Genomic DNA, 7,738 nt, shown 5'->3' with positions numbered 1-7,738 from the left:
ATCCTTAGGGAGTAAAATTGTAATTTTATGACCTATAAACCACAAAAAGAAGCAAAATTGGAGCCAATCACAGATGAAGATGCAGGAGAAAACGTGCCCTGCTAAGCCCCCTGCTTAATGTGCTGTATGCCTATTCCAAACCAGTAGACTAAATTTAGCATCCTTGCCAAAATGACAGCAATGAGACTGGGAATGTGTCCCCCAGTGCTGGTACCATCACGTTTGGCAGCGTCGTGCTCACTCAACCCACCAGTTGTTCTGCCTAGGGCTCGTGTTGAGAACAGGGCATGGTGTGCTGTGTCCAGCACCTCCCAGAGCACATCAGGTTGTGAAAGATGGGAAGAAAAACCCCAGCAGCAACACTAGCGCTGCCCTGGGAATTTGTCATGGTGACACTGCTAGTACTGAGAGTCCTACACTGCAGTGATTGGTTTACAATAAAAATTACTCTGAATGCTGGATCAGAAAAAGGATGGTTCAGTCCATCAAATCACTGTCAGCTGCAAATTAGGTTGCCCATCCCTAGGCAATGGGGAATATAATTGGCTTTGTCCATTGCTGGTTTTATTTTTATCTCTTCTGTTAAAGTCAGACTCGTTCCTTGCTCGCACTGGTGCAAACAGAGAAAAAGCCATTGGTGCAGAAAGGCTCTTTCATTCCTAACACTGAGAATAAGTGGGGCAAGTTAGGCCTTTTTTCTAAAATTAGCCAAGGAGTCTTTGGGAAGCTGCCTTCTCTTGGAGCAAGGTTACCTTAGTGGAAGAAAGAAAGAACAAATGGAGAATTTAGCAAAGGGGCTGCTAGGAGGAGCCTTACGCTGAGACAACTCTTCCACCACCAACGGTCCATGCTCTGGTTTGGTCCCCAGGGTTACATGGGAGGCAGAAATCCTTTCTAATCCTGCATGGCTCACATTCGCTTTAAAACCTGCTATAGTTTGCTGAACACAGGATAGAAATATATGCATTTAATGCCTTCCTTCCCTCACCAGGGCTGATCATCTTGACACAGTCAGTTGTAAGGCAAATTTCTTGCAGTGTGATGTCTTCTATCATTGTACACAAGGTGAGGTTCTGAAATAGCGTTGGACTGAAACATCATGGACTTTTTAGGCTTCCCTGGGAACCTGTGAGCAACCTGCAACCAATGGTATGTCCAAATGGTCAGCGTGTGCTGCTCTTGTTACCAGAAGCACCAGAGCTGCAATGGAAGCAGTCTCCATCCCCATCATGTTGAGGGGCAACTGCCAATCAGCTGTCTCCTTCATATTCACTGATGCTAGTATTCAGCTGTCTATAAACTCCAAATATCTCTCTCTTCCTCCTTATGCACAGATTAGAAGACTATGTCCTTCCCTGGACAGCAGAATGTTTTTAACACATTCTCCTGCAGGGTGTGGTGAGACTCAGAAAAGGAGAAAATCCACTGAAAAAGAAGTTAATACAGTTGATTAAGTAGGAGCGGGGAACAAAGTCTGTCATCTTAACCCACCTGCCACCTTAACCTGGAGAATTTGCCGCTCTCCTCACATGACTTTCTCTTTTTCTCATCTAACTTTAGTGCAATTTAGCAGTCACCTGTGTACCTGGGAAATCTGCTTGGTGCTAAAGGTTTGCCTGAGCCCTGGTTCTGTGAGGATAAATGAGGACGTGTGTTGGGCAAGAGAAGCAGGAGGCAGCCAGATCTGTGCTTAGCTAACCCTCATCCCTCCAGTACACAAGAAACGTATCTGTGAAGAACTACTCATACAGCTGTGTTCATCAGCAAAGATCAGTAATTGAGTGAAAAGACTGGACACCTATAAAGATTTACTGTGCCCCTACTCCTGCCCTGTTTGCTCCACCTTTGCACGTGTGCATGGATGGCAGAGAGGATGCCTCAGCGCTGCAACAGCCAGGAGCTTCAACCTGAAGCTCCAAGCAAAAGACGGGAGGGGAAAAAATCCAGAAAGCGGGATGCAGTGACGATGGAGGCTGACTGAGAAATAGCGCAGGTTTAGTTGTTTATTATGGCACTATGATTATTGTTACGGCTATGATTAATGTTACTGCTGTAATTACGATCGTCGTAATTAACGGTGGGTCCTGGAGGTTCCGCTGCCGCGGCTGCGCGGTCGGAGCGCGCCCCCTGGGGGATCCGCGGGGACGCGCACTGCCATCGCCGGTGCGGAGTGGGGATGCGCCGCGCAACCCCTGGCTGGTCCCCCCAGTCCCAGGTACACGCATTCAAAGGGCTTTCATTGCTATCCCGCCTTTATGCTCCTGGAAATGAAACAATTCCGGCAGCTAAGCCTGATAGACAAATAAAATGAGGAAATAAAAGGGGGGACGCTCAGCGTGAGGGCATTGTGCATCCACTGTGCTCCAGTGGGGTTGGAGAACCCAAAGCATCAGTGTCCCCTGAAGCTGGCTAAGCAGCTTGCCCTGCAACGTAGATCAGTCAAGAATGGCAGGAGATAAAAGGTTAATTGTTACTGTAGAAATAAATGTAAGCTTTCATAAAGTTTCCTACACCTGGGCTGTGCTGTACAGGACTTCACTCAGTTTGAATAGCTCTATCACAAGGTTTGAAACATCTCCCCTCTGCTCTAAATTGCGACATGAAAATCAAAGCAAATCGTTTTACCTTTCTCTTTAATTGAATGCAGCTGCCTCCTTCTACACTGCCTTGCAGTCACTTACAGATACGCAAAGAGTGGGGGGAAAAAATGTTGCCATCTGCACTGCACACCAGAAAATCAACGTGTGTGTGCTCACAGGTTTTCAGCAGTTTTGCTATTGAGCTGCTACATGTTTTAACCCTATGTAATGCTATATTTCAGTTGTAATAAAAAAAATAGGACCTGTGTGGTCAAGGGTAACTCTGAGGTTTCAGCAATGCAGCCCAGCAGCAAAATTGTTCTAGCAGGGAGACACCAGTTCTTTGTCTATCCTGTGTTGGATCTGGGAAAGCCCTGAAGTTTGGGAGCCTCCATAGCAGCTCTGCAAGGCTAGCCCCAAACTGCTTCAGGACAATCAGATTCCTTCCTAACAACAACAATCTCTTAAATGGCCCAGATTAACACTACACCCTGAGCAGCATCACTTAAGGGTGTAATAATACTATCTCTGAAAGTTCAAGAAGGCAAAAAGAAGGCTTTGTGCTGAGATGCAAACAGAATCTCTGGGCTGGAGGCTCCCCTGGCTTGGCAGGATCGGATGCACCCTTACCGCTAGTTAGGTGAGAATTTGGGGCCTTCTGAGATCCCAAGTGAGTAGTGAGATCCCAAAGGTTGGATCTTCCTTTATAGCTTATTTTGGAAACAACAACACCAACAAAAAAACAATGTGAAAGCCACCTGTTCAAATTAATAACTCGGCAATGTCATGAATTCGTCACATGTTGCTGAGGTTGGAGTATGAAGAGAGACAACCAGAAGTGTGTTCACCACATTGGTCACCAGCCTGGAACTTCCTGTCTGTAATATTATGTTTGTACAGTATCCAACACGGAGGGAATCCTTGGCACTCCCACAGTGTAAATTATTATTATTAATCCTTATGTGAGACGACTTCCACAGGCACTGTGACCTCTGTGGGAAAGTGCAGCAGCTTGCTGGGTGGAGAACACACTTGCTGTGAACCTATTTTCAATGTGGGTTGTTTGTTGGCTTTTTTTTTTTTTTTTTCCTAAGAGGGTTAAATGCAGTAGAACATAATTAGCCTTTTATTTTCATGGGCTCGTTGTGTATTTAGCAGGATGTATTAATGTCACCTTGGTTGCAGCCCTTGCAATGTTGCTCAAGGCCTTCCCTTTGCTCAGCACGGAGGGGAGGACGGCTCAGACAGCGCTGCTATGAGAATGCATTTGGTTTATAACAGCTTGATTGCTGCTGACCACCCGGAGGACAGGTGTGACACGTATTTATGGGCCTGATTTTAAACCTGTATGTGTTCATTCCATTTCTGATTCCCTTCCATGTTTTATGTTGACAGTCCCGTAGTGGTGTTCTGACCATAAAGCTTTCCCAGTGGGATGTGCAGCTCATTACGTGGTGTGCAGGCGCTGCAAGCCCCACAAGCTGATGAACTACACACAAATTATTCATTGGATTTTAAGCCTAGTTAAATCAACAGCTAAAAGGAAGCTCCTCGCCCTCTTTGAAACTGCTGCTGTTTAAGGCTACAAAAGTGGCTGGGAGATGCTGAGTAGTATGGTTATGGATTTTACATTACGCCATAGTTCTGTCCTTCTTATGAGCTAGGGTTTGTCTCTATATTCAGGAATAACAATTCTCAGCGCTGTTTGTAGGTGTTACCATAGCAAGATTTTTCCTAAAATTCCAGCTTTAAGATGGCGACCACCTGAGAAGATGCTGCTGGTGCCTAGATCACCAAGTGGAGATAGACGGATGGTGCAGGAAGACAGAAAACAAATGGAAAATCAAATCCCTAAACACAGAAACTTTGACAGGACAAGGGGGAATGGTTTCAAACTGAGACAGGGGAGGTTTAGGTTACATATTAGGAGGAAGTTTTTCACATAGAGGGTGGTGAGGCACTGGAACAGGTTGCCCAAGGAGGTTGTGGATGCCCCATACCTGCAGGCATTCAAGGCCAGGCTGGATGTGGCTCTGGGCAGCCTGGTCTGCTGGTTGGTGACCTGCACACAGCAGGGGGTTGAAACTGGATGAGCATTGTGGTCTTTTTCAACCCAGGCCGTTCTGAGATTCTATGAAATGTCAAAGAGAGATGAAACCATCCAAAGATATAGATATGAATGTGTTTCTTTTGTGTACTCATACAGAAATATATAAATAGATTTACATGTGTAGACTTCCAAGATTACCATTTGAGCCAATTTTCATGAGTTCAGAACGTGACTATGGTGCTACGTACATGGTTTAGCTATACACATCCTGATGACCTAGAAACCATCAGTTCTTTCATGTTCCTTTTTTATGCCATTGAGAACAAAGTATTCCCTTTATTTTTTCCATATATAATTCAGGAGTATCATCATGCTTCTTCCACTCTTGTGTTTGGAACATTCCTATTTTGTTCCTTCCTCACAAGTTGGGCTTTCTTGACCTGTGATCCTTCTCATACATCTGTATCGATGACTGTCTGGAAGTAGTGATCTAAAAAGGTTGGTTCCCTATTCCTTGGGAAAGAAATTCAGTGTTAGATAAAAGGTTAAATGGAGAAGACCTATTGTGGTGTGAATGTGCTAAATGTGAAAAGATGATGTTTGCCTCACTTTCTTTTCTCTTGTACAACATAATGCTGCTTTAATTAGGACAAGGAAATGGGGGACTACTGCACACAAGGGATAGCCACGCTATTCTATTTGGATGCCCGTTTCCACTGCAAAAACTCCATTTCCAGAAAGGCAGCAGCATCCTTCCCTGGGATGGGAAGGCCAGACAATGTCCCCCCAGCAGTCAACTTGGAGCTGAGGGCTGAGCTGCACTCAGGGTACTTCTGCTGGTTCCGTCTCTCAATTTAATAACATCAGCGTGATAAAAATAATATCTTAAGAGCATGCCAATGTGTTAATGCATCCTGTGCTAGTAGCCCAAGTATTATGGCTTGTGGTTTTACATATTAGAAAAGGTCCAAGCATTTAAGATCAGGCTCTTTTGACGTTTGTAGACTTCCATTAGTGCATTACACCATTACACCTAACTGAAACCAAGTCAGCTCATCTTGGACTTCATAGCAGAGCCCAGTGAGGATGAAAGATCACCTCCTGTTAACAGCAAGAGGGTACTAGAAGACTGGTGTCAGCAGCAGCAAAAAGTAAGGAGAGCGAGGCATGCAGGAGCAGAGCAGACATCCTCACCATCTCTTCCATGACTGTTGAACTGCTTCCTCTAAGAGATTAAGATGATGATCCATTCTGCTGCCTCCCAGCTGGGAGATAAGGTGTATCTCTGCATCCCAACTGTCCTCGCTGGTGAACAGCAAGGAGAAGAGCTGACAGGAGTGCAGCAAGGGAGGAGATGGGGAGAGCAGCAAACAGCAAATGGAAAATTCTGGCACTGCGGGGCTGAGCGAGAGTGTCACTGCTGACATCACTAAAAGTAGGATCAAACCTGATCTAAAAAGCAATTTGGAATATGAGCTTTTCTTTCCAAATGAGCGGTAAGTGCCTCCCTTCACACGGAATCCGGTGCAGTAATAGTGGCTTCTATTACACTTTAAATTGATTGGCTTTATGGCCCAGAACTGGGGAATTGCCCTAGCCTGATCTCAGAGGGCTCATGTTTCTAATTCTGGCAACTCTAAATCCGGATGCCCTGAAAATCCGTGCTGTTGCTTACAGTGTTTGTGCTGTTATCTCCATTTTCATGTGTCCGGGCAAAATAAAGGAACAGGGATGCACAGAAGATTGGCCAAAAGGTGAAAAGGAAACCACGAAAGCAAGCTAGAGAGCGCAAAAGGAAAAGTTTACATGCTGTGTGCATCCATGTAAAAATAATCCCGAATGGTTATTCTGGAATACACAGAATCAGAGAACTGCTTGGGTTGGAAGGAACCTCAGTGATCATCCAGTTCCAACCCCATGCTATGGGCTTTTTGACAACTGCTAGAGCAAGTACTGTGCAGGGTCCCATCCAGTCTGGCCATGAGTGTTTCCTTTGTTTTTGCATTATCCAAGATTTTTTGTACAAAGGCAAGGTACCACCTCTGTGTCCTTCCACTGGGACATGGACATGGATGGAGAGATGCAGACACCACGCTTCTGACCCATGTTGCAGCCCTTTGCAGCCCCATTTAGGACATCAGAACCTGTATTTGTGCCACCGGGTTAAAAAATAACCCCGCTGAAAAGACAAGCTTAACAACATGCAGCACATCCACAGGAAGGAAAGAGCAGCTGATGGGCTGCAGAGTGACTTGGAGGAGCTCCCACCCTGTGCTGGAGCAGAGCTCATAACTCTGGCTCACACGGAGGACGCGCCCCGGGGGAATTATTCTACCTTTGATCCGCACACGAAATCCTGGCTGCTGTCAGAGGAGCCGTGCATGCCTAACCATAGCTGTACATCATCCTAATAAAGGCCAAAGAGAAGCTCATATATAAACGGAGTGCGAAGTTTTTTGACACTGGCTCTAATAAATATCAGCACGCTTGGAAAAAAAATAAAATAATGTGGGCTTCTGTGTCTGAGGTGGGAAAATAGCTATAGCCGTGCCTGATTGACTGGAAAGAAATATTTAAGGCTGTTGAATCATTAGATAAAAACTGATCTTGAAATGTCAGGATCTGGTGAGGATAACAGAACTGTCAATTCTGTCCATGAAAATCTCCCTTCTCTTTTGCCCACTTTTCTCTTTTATTTTTAATAACAATCCGTTGGAAATAGTGCACTCGTGGCTTGCTGGTATTTGCTGTTCTATTTTAATACTATCCAGTAGTTCTTTCATCCTTTCCTTTTAATATTTACTCGTAGAATTGAATGCTGGGCAAAATTTATCTGCTGAAAAAAATTCCCAAGAGTGAAAACCAATTACATGTACGTTGTTAGTGAGGGCATGGCTGGGGCTTCTGTCCAACCCAAGTGTCCTTCCATTGAGCTTACTGCAGCCCAGGACTTTGGCATTAGGAGCATAATGTGAATGTTTTGCTCTCTGCACCACTGTTCCTTAACTTTGTGTAAAGATGATATTCTGTATGCATCTGTTACACTGAGTATAGCCTTGGAAACATCAACTGCTATTCCACAGGATAATACATAGCTGGTAATGAGGTG

This window comes from Lagopus muta, chromosome 9 (genome assembly GCF_023343835.1).
Source record: "Lagopus muta isolate bLagMut1 chromosome 9, bLagMut1 primary, whole genome shotgun sequence".
NCBI classification, from domain to species: Eukaryota; Metazoa; Chordata; class Aves; order Galliformes; family Phasianidae; genus Lagopus; species Lagopus muta.
Note: the sequence above shows the minus strand (reverse complement) of the source record.